The sequence below is a fragment of the Gigantopelta aegis genome, unplaced genomic scaffold (assembly GCF_016097555.1).
Source record: "Gigantopelta aegis isolate Gae_Host unplaced genomic scaffold, Gae_host_genome ctg3438_pilon_pilon, whole genome shotgun sequence".
NCBI classification, from domain to species: Eukaryota; Metazoa; Mollusca; class Gastropoda; order Neomphalida; family Peltospiridae; genus Gigantopelta; species Gigantopelta aegis.
In genome coordinates, this window is record NW_024533343.1 from 63,070 (window position 1) to 76,902 (window position 13,833).

A 13,833-nucleotide genomic window follows, 5' to 3' on the forward strand; every position below is an offset into this window, starting at 1 on the left:
TGACGATATCCAACACACACCTAACTGTCTTTGGATAATTATAGGCTGAATAAAAGAAATATAACTTCTAAATTTAACATCATATATCCTTACCTGATAAAAAATTTGTACAATAGCTACAATCATCACAAACATTCCTAATTTCATTGTCATCCATTTGATATCCACCATGTTTCATGATTAGTTACCATTAACAAAGGAAATACAACTAAAACAAAGAAAATGACAGAAATATCCATTTACTATTGGCCTTTACCTCATTGGACATAACAGCTACAAATCCCAGAAATCCATTAATAATACTGACACTATCACACATCTATCAATCAAGAGTTTTAACTTGCTAAAGATTCTTTGATTCAAATTTTAAAGATCCGTGTTCTGTTATGTAGTAGTGATAAACAGGTTTCGTTTCCTTTGAACAAATAACAACATTCAATGCATTGTTTCTTTGTGATGATGAAGAAATCGTTTTCCCCAGAAGAGATTGGGTCTAGAGATCTTTTTCATTTTATTTCTGATTTTCCAATGAAGTGGTTGTTGCTGTACATTGTACTGTATCTTTTCTTATGAGAAGTTCTGTATCCGAATTCATCAGTTAATGACCATGTCTACATCAATACTTAGATCATATTCTACATGAATGCCATTGGTCAGTTCACTTTCACTTTCATTAGTCATGAACACCATTTTCGATATCAGTTTCATGATAGTCACTCTTCAGAATCACTACTCTCATTCCAAGATTTGATATGTGACTGGTCAGGACTGCTTATTCCACTTAGATTTAGATTTATGAAGTGTTTTCACTAAGAAAACAACAATCCAGCTAAAGAAATGCGCAGAAGATAAATCAATGTTATTACTATCCATGAACTATACATACATGTGAAGCTAATCATGTTCCCATTCCAACTGCTACAAATATTGGAGAGAACATAGGGAAACGACAGAGAATTTGTTTTTAAAGAGAGAGCTATTACTAGCTGGTTGCAGCTAAGAAACCGCCTAAACAGCATCCCTAGATCCCAACCCTGAGAAATAGAGGGAGGAGGTAAAAATCGTTCCGGCTAAATACTAACTTACCCAAAAGACGACCAAATGCAGCTGCAGTTGCCAATAATAGTAAATCCTTGTGCTGTGATTTGTATCATCACAATATCTATTATTATAAATTATTATATCAATATATATTACAGCTAGGTAAATTATCTTGTATCATGCTTACTTCTGATAATACGTGTCTTGGACAACACCCAACCACCAAAGTACCATTGGCCAGAAACCCCCATCGAAAACCTGGCTATTATTGCCACCAAACCCCCCAAAAATTCTGACTATATATGACCATAGCTTTTTTTGTGGTTTAAATTTTTTTTAAATATTTTTTTGCTTATTTTTATCCTAACCTAAAAGCACAACAAGAGCTGTGAGAAAATGGTTTTTCCACATATTCCCATCAGTAACATTCAGGTCTGAGTTCCCAATAGAAATCCATCCCCACATTAAACTCCAGACAAAATGCAACAAAGAACGCAATACCTAGTAAAACCAGCTTTTCGCCCTGTAATAAGAAACATTAAATCACATGTTAAAAGATTAATTCATCTGACAATATACTGAGACTGACCTAATTCAATCTCTACTCAATTCTGGGAAGAAGTCATGTACCATAAATGGTCAAGAAAGGCCAAACTCATGGCAGTCCTACAGGGAAATTGTAGTTTAGCAATAAGTTTTAAGATATTTTATCTACCAAATTGATTTGAAGAGAACAAACAAATCCTCTAATGACTTTTAGTCTTATAGTATGGTTGTTATTGTTTAAGACTTAGTGGGTTAAGTCTTTGTCTGAGTACAGTGTTGTTGATTCTCTTGACAAAATGATTTATAGCAGCATTTATCGTTTAAGTCCAGAGAGAAGAATGGGCATGATACTGGTGATAGAGGACCTGTTAAACAATGTACATCATTTGTCTCCTAGATATAGACAGTCATAAAACTAAATTGCATCATTGTACCTGACAAGACAGCTGCGAATGCTGTTTTATCATGCCAACAGAATTTATAAAGCAAGATAGTGGCGCTAGCATACAATCCAGGAAGTGTGTACTTCAATAGAATTAATAACAGACTATTTATAGAACTAGAATGTATTAAAATCGCTCCGCAGTACGAAATAGCACTCGTTTACATTTAACCACCAAACATAATGGTTGCGAGAACATAAAAAAGAGCCTATTAATGACATTCTATTGTTTCCTTCTAATATTGCTGATTATAACATCAATTATAGCTCTAGTTCAGTGTTTCATATCAATCATTAAGATCTGCCTTGTTGCTTCTTCAGTAGCATCAGTGTTTTCCCTGACTGTTGCTTTGTATCTTATGAACTTTGCTAGTGTTAAGAGTGGATCTCCAAAACCTCAGCAGGCAATTTACAACCACCCCCCTAATGACATCCTGATAATTACGAGAGTCAAATCAGTTATAAAACTAAAAATTAGATAGTGTGATCCTGAATATTGTGATTAGATGCTTACACCTTGAAACAAACCAAGTGCAATAAGTACACCATTAGCTAGTTGTATTCTGTTGTCTCTTCTTCTCAATATTTTTAGGCAGTAGTAAACTAAATAATATAATTCCTAAAGCTAATACTGCTGTGATTTCAAACATTAAATGATAATTTAAGGCCAACTAAGACCTGAAAAGAGAGAGATTTTCCATGATTGTATATGATATGACTGCCAATATTATAGATACTCACCATTCCCTTCACTCCCATGCAAAAACTGAGTGAACCAACAGTAGGACCAATTGATCGAATATGGCACTAATGACTGACCAATACCATTAACTGTTCTTTGTTTCTGGAAAAGATGAATTATTGACCATGCACAATTATACAAGTAAAGCTGCTTGTTCTAAGAGTAAAAAAATAAAAAAAAAAATTATGATATCTATTCAACCCTGAGAGTATCATCATTTAGTAAAGACAAAGAAAAACAATGACCCACACATCATTGCCCACTGGTAATCTGACAATGGAGCCCACCCACTTTTTGTTCAAAGATGACCTCACTATCAGTCTTCCACAAAAATCAGAGCTGATATTTGTAATCCATTTCTCACTTCCAGATCCTGAACTGATTGACAGTGGATCAATAGGACGGGCAGTGATAGTATTGACACCATGGTAACCATAAACTGCCAATAATGAAGATTACCAAACTAATTCTCATCAAGTGACGATATCCTAACAACCTAACTGTCTTTGGTGTATATTATATTGCTAGCATAAAAGAAATATAACTTCTAATTTACCTCATATATTCCTTGACCTGATAGTAAAAATTTGTACAACAATAGCTACAATCATCACAACAACATAGCAATTTCATTGTCATCCATTGATATCGCCCCATGTTCATGATTAGTTACCATTAACCAAGGAAATAACTAAAACAATGAAAATGACATAGATATACTTCCATTGTACTATTGGCCTTTAGGCCCTCATTGGATAAAACAGCTACAAATCCCAGAAATCCTATTAATAATACTGACACTATCACACATCTATCAATCAAGAGTTTTTAACTTGCGTAAGAAGTTCTTTGACAGGGGGAATTCAAATTTAAAAGATCCGTAGTGTTCTGTTTTATGTACTAGTGATATAAACATCGGTTTCCTTTGAACAACAATAACAACATTCAATGCATTGTTCTTTGTGAGATGAAGCAAAATCGTTACCAAGAGAGATTGGGGTCTAGAGATCTTTCATTTTATTTCTAATTTTCCAATGAAGTGGTTGTTGCTGTACATGTACTGGGTTATTCTTTTGATTATGAGAAGTTCTGTATCAGTTAATTCATCAGTAATACAACATCTAGGCCTCGAGTACTTAGATCAGATTCTACAATGCCATTGGTCAGTTCACTTTCACTTCATTAGTCAATGACACCATTTCGATATCAGTTTCATGATAGTCACTCTCAGAATCACTACTCTCATTCAAAGATTGATCATGTGACTGGTCAGGTGACTGCTTATTCCGCTTAGATTTGGATTTATGAAGTGTTTCACTAAGAAAACAAAATCCAGCTACTAAGAAATCAAAAGAATAAGAAAAAAAAATTAAATCAATATTATTATATATTATAATTATGAACAGATACATACATGTGAAAGCTAATCATTCCCATCCAACTGCTACAAATATTGGAAGAACATAGGAAACTGACAAAGAATTTATTTTTAAAGAGGAGAGTATTTACTAGCTGGTTGAGCTAAGAAACCACCTAATACAGATCCCTAAGAAATAAGGGAGGAGTCAAAAAATCAGTTCCTCTAATACTAAACTAAAAAGAGACCAAATGCACCTGAAGTACCAATAATAGAAAATCCTGGTGCTGATTTGTATCATCACATATCTATTATTATAAATATTATATATAATATATTACAGCTGGTAAATTATCTTGTATCATGTTACTTCTGATAAATACGTCTTGGCAACACCAATGTTACCATTGAGAACCCCCATAGAAATCTGGCTATTATTGCCCACCAAAAATTCTGACTATATAATGACAATAATTTGTGATTTTTTAAAATAAGATTTTTTTTGCTTATTATCCTAACCTAAAGCCAAACAATAGCTGTGAAAAATGGTTCCACATATTCCCATCAGTAACACAGGTCTGCGTCCCCATAAATCAGAAATCCATCCCCACATTAAACTCCCAGCAAAACTGCCAACACGATAAAGCACTACCTAAAAACCAGCTTTTCTCCCGCCTGTAATAAGAAATATTATAATCAATGTTAAAAGATTAATTAATCTGACAAATACTGACCTAATTCATCTCTACTCAATTCTGGAAGACGTCATGTACCATAAATGGTAAGAAAGGAAAAATCATGGCAGCTCCTATAGGAAATTATCTATCAATAAGCCAGTAGATACGTATTACTCCAAATGATTAAGGAGAATAACAGATCCTATTATATACCTTTAGTCTTAGGTAATGGTGTGTTGCTGAGGTGCCAGTCTTTCTCTTTCTCTGCTTATCATTGTTGTATTCTCTTGACCCATGCGTTAGCAGTTTATAATTTAAATATAAGAGAAGAGATCCATGATACATGAGAGTATTACCTTTTAAGAGAGTAAGCTCCACCCTCAAACTAAATTATAAATAATACATTCATGCATTACTTTGTCATATTGTACCTGCCAACGCTGCGAATGTTTTTTATTCAAAAACAATAAAAAAAAATTTATACCAGCAATCGCCTAGCACAGGAAAGCGCATGAGATTATAAATAAAATATTAGAGAAAAAAATAAGTATTAATTGTTTTTCTTGCGCCCTACGTATAGCCATTCGTTTTAAAAACCCTTACAAAGTCTTTGCTTGTCTCGTCTTATTTCTATCATAAATATTATCATTCCTCAAATATATTTGGCTGATTATATTTATCATTATAGCTCTCAGTCAGTGTTTCATTGCGATAATCAATATCTTATAAACAAAGTAGATGGTGTTTTTTTTTTACCCTGGTTTTATATATGTTGTTCATTGCTCAGTGAGCTTTTGCTCAACAATTTATAATTTAATTTATAAAATTTATCATAAATTTTAATAAAGAGTGAAATAATGATTATACTAAAAAAGAACCTTAACTGAATGTGTGGTGATAAAATTTGGCTTAAACACACTGAAAAAAACCAACCACATAACCCCATTAGCTATTGTATCTTGTTGTCTTTTCTTCTCAATAGTTTTAAGGCATTAATTTTAACTACAATAAAATATAATTGCCTAAAGCTAATGTTACTACTGAATTTCAAAACATAAATGATAGTTTTGATGCCAAGTAATTACCTGACAAAAGCGAGAATTTTTTCCATGATTGATATGATATAACTGCAATCATCTAAACATAGCTCATTGTCACATATATGGATACGCAATGTACAACACAAGATAATTATATAATCACAAAGAAGCAGAGGAACTTACTAATAAGAAATTGGTCCCAGATGTGTAATCAATACCCCAGGTTAATTATTGAAAAAATTAGTGATTAAGTCTATGCAACAATCTCTTTTTTTTCGCAATTTTTAATGTTAATACTCTTTGAATATAAACATGTTGTTAATAATACTTACAATACGATTATAGCCAACATTCTTGTTATTATAAAATTTTCATGATCCATGCCAAGCCAGGCAAATACTTATGAGGCATAATTAAACCAGTCTACAGTGATACAGTAGACAAGTTTTCTACAAAGTTTATAATTTTAATCAGATTCATTTATATTTTTCCCTCTCTTTTTAGAATATATGGGAAATTAAAATTTGTGTGTACGGGAGGAAACCGAGTCAATTTATAAACAAATAAATTATTTTACAATTTATAAAATATAATTAATTTTTGTAATATTTTAAGCACATATCTTTTGTATACATTGTTATTGGTGATATTCTTGTGTTATTAATGTTGACTAGGTTTGACTATGTTCACAAATGATTTAATAGCATTATTTTAGAGATTAAAATATCGGTCTAGTCTTGTCATATTGTTGTACAACTATTAAAATATCTCATAATATGTTAGATAGTAAGAAACTAAATGGTTATCATTCCTGGAGCTATTACTGGCAAATAGGTTAGAGGCCATCAAAACCTATAGCGGAGTAAGAATGAGCAAAAACACTTGCGTACCATAAATAAATTAAGAAAATGTATACAATACCTATAAGAAATAGGCTAATCATCAATCTGGCAACATTTTACCATAACCAAACATTCAGAAAGAGAACTAGATCTATTAATGACTATCTTCTTATATCTCTATTTAATCACAACCATAACACCGGGAACATAGCAATCATATAGATAAAGCTCATTGCAATCTTCAGTAGCGTCAGGAACGTTCCATGAGTTGTACGTTTTCTTATAAATGTTTATAAATTGTATACGAATGGATCGATATGTTAACTTACAAACCACACCCTATGACATCCTAATAAACATTATTATCAAACCTTACTAGAAATAACTGTAGTTAAGATAGTAGTAATTGTATATTTTAATCATTGAATAAATTAAATAATAGAGTGCGAATAGGTACAACCATTAGCTGAGGTATTTTGTGTCTCTCTTCTTCTCAATAGTTTAGTAGTAATAAACGAATAATATAATTCCTACAAACTAATACTGCTCTGCTTGAAATTCAAACATTAAATAATGTAATTTCTAAAGGCCACTCAACGCTGAAAAGAGAGAGATTAATCCATGATTGTATCTGATTATACACAATATATATAGCTAAACCATTCCCTTCACTCCATGCAAAAATAATAATATAGATATAAACAAAATATCTAATTTATATAATAAAAAAAATACTGAAACAACAGTAGGACCAATTGATATCGATTACATGGCCACCTAATGACTGAGACAAATACCAGTTAACTTGTTATCCTCACCAACTTTCTGGAAAAGGATGAATTAATATTACATCACAATATACAAGTAAAGCTGCTTGTTTCTAAGAAGTAACAAAATAAAAAATAAAATTATAATAAATCTTCAAACACTTGAGAGTATCATCATCTATTAAAGACAAGAGAACAATGCCCACACTTTTGCCTGTAGATCGGACAATATGTTTTTGTGTTCACTAGATGACTCACTATCACGTCGTCCACAAAATTCAGAACTGATATTGTCTCCACTTCCAGAATCCTAAAATGATTGAATATATAACGTGGATCAATAGGACCAGTGATAGTATTACAAACATTAACAATAAACTTGCCCAATAATGAAGATTAACAACCAATTCTCACAGGGTACGACTATCCTACATACCTAACTGTCCTTTGGATACATTATAGGCTGAATATAAAAAAATATAAAAACTTCTAAATTCCCACAAACATCATATATCCTTACCTGTCTAAAAAAGTTGTACAATAGCCTACACTCATCACAAACATTCCAATTTCATTGTCAATCCTTTGAATATCCACCATGTTCATGATATTAGTTACTATTAACATTTATAAATAACTAAAACATAAGTCAAATGACAAGATATACTACTATTGGCCTTTACCTCAGTGGACATAACAGCTACAAATCCCAGAAAATCCCTATAATAAACTGACCAAAAAAATCACTACGCAATCAATCAAGAGTTTTAACTTGCGAAAGCATTCTTTGAATTCAAATTTAAAGATCACCAAAAAATAATTCTGTTATGTATTAGTGATAAACAGGTTTCCTTTGTATAACACAATTAACAACATGTCAATGCATTGTTCGAATGTGCTGATGAATAACTCGTTTCCCACGAGAATTGGGTCTAGAGATCTTTTCATTTTATTTCCATACCTACCGATCAATGAAATAGATTGTTAAAATGTAACATGTACTGTATCATTTTCTTATGACTACTCAGTCTTCCTATCCGATTCATCAGTTAATACATTTCTACAAATCAGTACTTAGATCATATTCTACAATTGCCATTGGTCTCCTTCACTTTCACCTTTCATTTGAGTCAATGACTATCACATTTCGATATCTATTTTCATGATAGTCACTCTCATAAATACACTCTCTCGCATTCAAAGATGTATATAGTGACTGGTCAGTTGACTGCTTATTCCACTTAGATTTAGATTTATGACAGTGTTTGCACTATAGAAACAAAATCCCAGCTAAAAGAAGATGAAATAAGATACTCAATGTTATTAACTATCCATGAACCTATACATACATCTATGAAGCTATCAGTCCCATCTCCAACTGCTACAAAAAATTATTGGAGAAACATAGGGAAACTGACAGAAGAATTTGGTTTTTAAGAAGAGTATTTGTCCTAGCTGTTGAGGCTAAGAAACCGCCTAATACCGATCCCTAGCGAAATAGAGGGAGGAGGTAAAAATCAGTTCCTCTAAATAACTACCAAAAACATACGACCAAATGTACAGAATTGCAGTGCCATACAATAGAAAATCCTTGTGCTTAATTGTATCATCACAGAAAAAATCTATTATTATAATTATTATCTATATAATATATTACAGCTGGTAATTATCTTGTATCATGTTACTTCTGATAAATAGTCTTGGGCAACACCAATGTTACCATTGAGAAACCCCATATAAGACCTTGCTATTATTGCCCACCCAAAAATTCTGACTATATAATACAATAGTTTGTGTTTTTTTTAAAATCTTTTTTTGCTTAGTTAATCCTAACCTAAAGGCCAAACAAGAGCTGTGAGAAAATGTTTCCACATAGTTCCATCAGTACACAGGTCTGCGTCCCCATACATCATAAATCCATCCCCACATTAAACTCCCAGCAAAACTGCCAACAAAGAAAACACTACCTAGAAAACCAGCTTTTCCTCCCTGTAATAAGAAACATTATAATCAATGTTTAACATATTAATTGATCTGACAATATACTGACCTAATTCATCTCTACTCAATTCTGGGAAGAAGTCATGGTACCATAAATGGTAAGAAGGAAAAATCATGGCAGCTTCCGTACAGGAAATTAGCTATCAATAAGCCGTATAATACTTATCTACCAAATTGATTAAGGAGAAGAACAAATCCCTATTATAATGACTTTAGTCTTAGTAATGGTGTTGCTGAGGTGACAGTCTTCTTCTTTCTCTCGCTTACTTGTTTTTTATTCATCTTGACACAGGGAGTATAGCAGTTATCGTTGTAAGTACAGAGCAAGAGCATCAATGATACAGTGAGAGATGACCTTTTAACAAGGGTAAACTCCACCCTCAACACTATAGATAGCAAATTCATAAAAATATTATTTGTCATATTGTACCTGACAAGACAAGCTGCGAATGCTGTTTTATTCATAAACAGATTTATAAACGCAAGATAGTGACGGCGTATATTCATACAAATCCAGGAAAGTGCATACTTCATAAGAAATTAATACTATACTATTTATTATAGTTAAAATGTAGTACTGTCGCAAGCCGCAGTACAAATAGACACTCGTTTTGCATTAACCTTCACAGCCCGTTGCTCCTCGTCTATTACTATCATTCTATTGTCTTCCTCAGATATTTGATTATATCATCATGTATAGCTCTATTCAGTGTTTTTCATTGTGAAATCAATATCTTCCAAACAAAGTAGATTGTGTTTTTTAATACTTTGTTTGTATGCTCATTGAACTTTTCTCGACAGCCCAGCTCCAAAACCTCAGCAGCAATTTATAATTAATTGTATGACATGATCATGATAATATACGAGAGTCAAATAGTTTTATAAACTAAAATAGACCGTAATCCTGAATGTTGTGATTAGATTGCTTACCACCTTGAAACCAAACCAACCAATCAGTATAATCGCACAATTAGCTAGTTGTATCTTGTTTTCTCTTCTTTCTCAATAGTTTTAGTCAGTAGTAAACTAAATAATATATTTCCGAAGGCTAATGTTGCTATAACTTTTCAACATTAATGAGAATTTTAGAGGCCAACTAAGCAGCCTTAAAAGAGAGAGATTTTCCATGATTGTAATAGGAGATTACTGCAATATATGTATCTCACCATTCCCTTCACTCCATGCAAAACCGTGACCCACAGTAGGACCAATTGATCGAAATATGGCCACTAATCTGACCTGAAACCAATACCCATTAACATGTTTCCTTTTGTTTCTTGTCAAAGATTAATTCCTTGACCCATCATAACAATTATACAAAGTAAACTGCTTGTTCTAGGAAGGAAAACAATACAAATAAAAAAAAATACTGATATCTTTTCAAACCTTAAGAGTATTGTCATTAGTAAAGCAAGAGTCAATGACCCACACTTTTTGCTGGTAGTAATCTGACAATGAGTTTTTGTTCACAGATGACTCACTATCAAGGTCTTCCACAAAAATCCGAGCTGATATGTTGTAATCCATCTCCACTTCCAGATCCTGAACTGATGACCAGTGGAATCAATAGGACCAGTGGATAGTATGTCCACCATGGTAACAATAAACTCCCAATAATAATAGTACCAAACGAATTGCTCATCAAGTGATCGATATCCTAACAAACCTAGACGTGTTTGGATAGATTATCGGCTAAATAAAGAAAAATATAACTTCCTAAATTTCACATCTATATCCTTACTACCTGATAAAAATTTGTACAATAGCTACAATCATGACAAACATTCCAATTTCATTGTCATCCATTTGATATCCACCATGTTCATGCTTTAGTTTATACCATTAACAAAGTAAATAACTAAAACAATGAAAATGAAGAGATATACTTCCATTGTACTATTGGCCTTACCCTCATTGGACATCAATAGCTACAATCCCAGAAATCCATATCATAATACTGGACACTATCACAAGTCTATCAATCAAGTAGTTTTAACTTGGAAAGAATTCTTTACTCAAAATTAAAGATCCAGTTCTGTATGTACTAGTGATAAACAGGTTTCCTTTAACAACAACTTACAACATTCACTGCATTGTTTTTTGTGATATGAAGAAAATCGTTTCCCCAGAGAGATTGGGTCTAGAGATCTTTTCATTTTTATTTCTAATTTTCCAATGAAGTGGTTGTTGCTGTACATGTACTGTTGTCTTTTCTTATGAAAAGTTCTGTATCAGATTCATCGTTAAGACACATCTACATCAGTACTTAGATCAATTCTACAATGCCATTGTCAGTTCACTTTTCATTCCACTAGGTCAATGACACCCATTTCGATATCAGTTTCATGATAGTCACTCTCGAATCACTACCTCCCTCATTCAAAGATTGATCATGTGAACTGGTCAGGTGATTGTTTATTCCGCTTAGATTTAGATTTGTGAAGTGTTTCACTAAGAACAACAAATCCAGCTAAAGAAATGTGAGAATAAGTTAAAACAATAATATTATTTATCCATGAACTATACATACATGTGAAGCTAATCATTCCCATTCCAACTGCTACAAATATTGGAAGAACATAGGGAAACTGACAGAAGAATTTATTTTTAAAGAGAGAGTATTTACTAGCTGGTTGAGCTAAGAAAACCACCTAATACAGATCCCTAGAGAAAGAGAGGGAAGAGGTAAAAATCAGTTCCTCTAAATACTAAACCAAAAGAGACCAAATGCAACCTGAAGTTCCCAAAATAGAAAATCCTTGTGCTTGATTTGTATCATCACATATCTATTATTATAAATTATTATATATAATATATTACAGCTGGTAAATTATCTGTGTATCATTACTTCTGATAAATATGTCTTAGCAACACCAATGTTACCATTGAGAAACCCCATAGAAACCTGGCTATTATTGCCCACCAAAAATTCTGACTATACAATGACAATAGGTTGTGTGTTTTTTAAATAATTTTTTTTGCTTATTTTTATCTTAAACGTAAAAGCCAAACAAGCTGTGAAGAAAATGGTTCCACATATTCCTGTCAGTAACCGGTCTGCGTCCCATAAATCAGAAATCCATCCCACAGTAAACTCCCAGCAAAACTACCGACAAAGCAAAGCACTACCTAGGAAAACCAGCTTTTCTCCCTGTAATAAGAAACATCATAATCAATGTTAAAAATAAAAGATTAATTGATCTGATTTGTACTGACCTAATTCATCTCTACTCAATTCTGGGGAGAAGTCATGTACCATAAATGGTAAGAAAGGAAAAAATCATGGCAGCTCCTACAGGGAAATTAGCTATCATAAGCCAGTAGATACTTATCTACCAAATTGATTAAGGAGAAGAAACAGATCCTATTATAATACTTTAGTCTTAGGTAATGGTGTTGCTGAGTGACAGTCTTCTTCTTTCTCTCTGCTTACATTGTTGTATTCTCTTGTGACACGGGGGTATAGCAGTTATCGTTTAAGTACAGAGAGAAGAGATCCATGATGCAGTGAGAGATGACCTTTTTGAAAGGCAAGCTCCACCCTCAAACTTTTTATCGATTATTTTTCATATTGTGCTGCGCATTATAAATTGCTGCTGAGGTTTTGGAGATGGAGTGTGGAGTAAAATATCACCTAATCTATTCACTGAACCGTATTCAAACAAGAATGAAAAAATCATGCAATTGTCTCAGCCATTACTACCATGGTGTTATAAATTCTGTAAATTATTAATCTAAAGAATAGACTGTAAAACAGAATATTGTAATTTATAGGCACTTATTAGAAATCAAAGTTTAATAATCAGAGAGGCTTTTCATGCACTTAAAACTGTAAATGAAACCAACCACTAACACAATTAGCTGGTTGTATCCTGTTCTCTCTTCTTCTCAATAGTTTTTTGGTAGTAATATAACTAAATAATATAATTCCTAAAGCTAATGTTACTATAATTTCAAACATTAAATGATAATTTAGAGGCCAACTAAGACCTAAAGAAAAAAAGGTAAGAAAACAATGTAACTATCATATGTCTCCTTGTGTAACCTCACCATTCCCTTCACTCCATGCAAAACCAAGTGAACCAGCAGTAGGACTAATTGATCGAAATATGGGCCTACTAATGACTGACCAATACCATTAACTGTTCCTTTTGTTTATGGTAAAGATGAATTATTGACCATCACAATTATACAAGTAAAGCTGCTTGTTCTATTAACAAAAATAAAAAAATTTTCATCATATCAAAACGCTATACTGACCTTGAGAGTAATATTCATTGATAAATATACAAAAGAACAATGGCCCACACTTTTGCTGGTAATCTGATAATAGAGTTTTCATTCACTGATGATTCACTATCAAGTCTTCCACACAAAA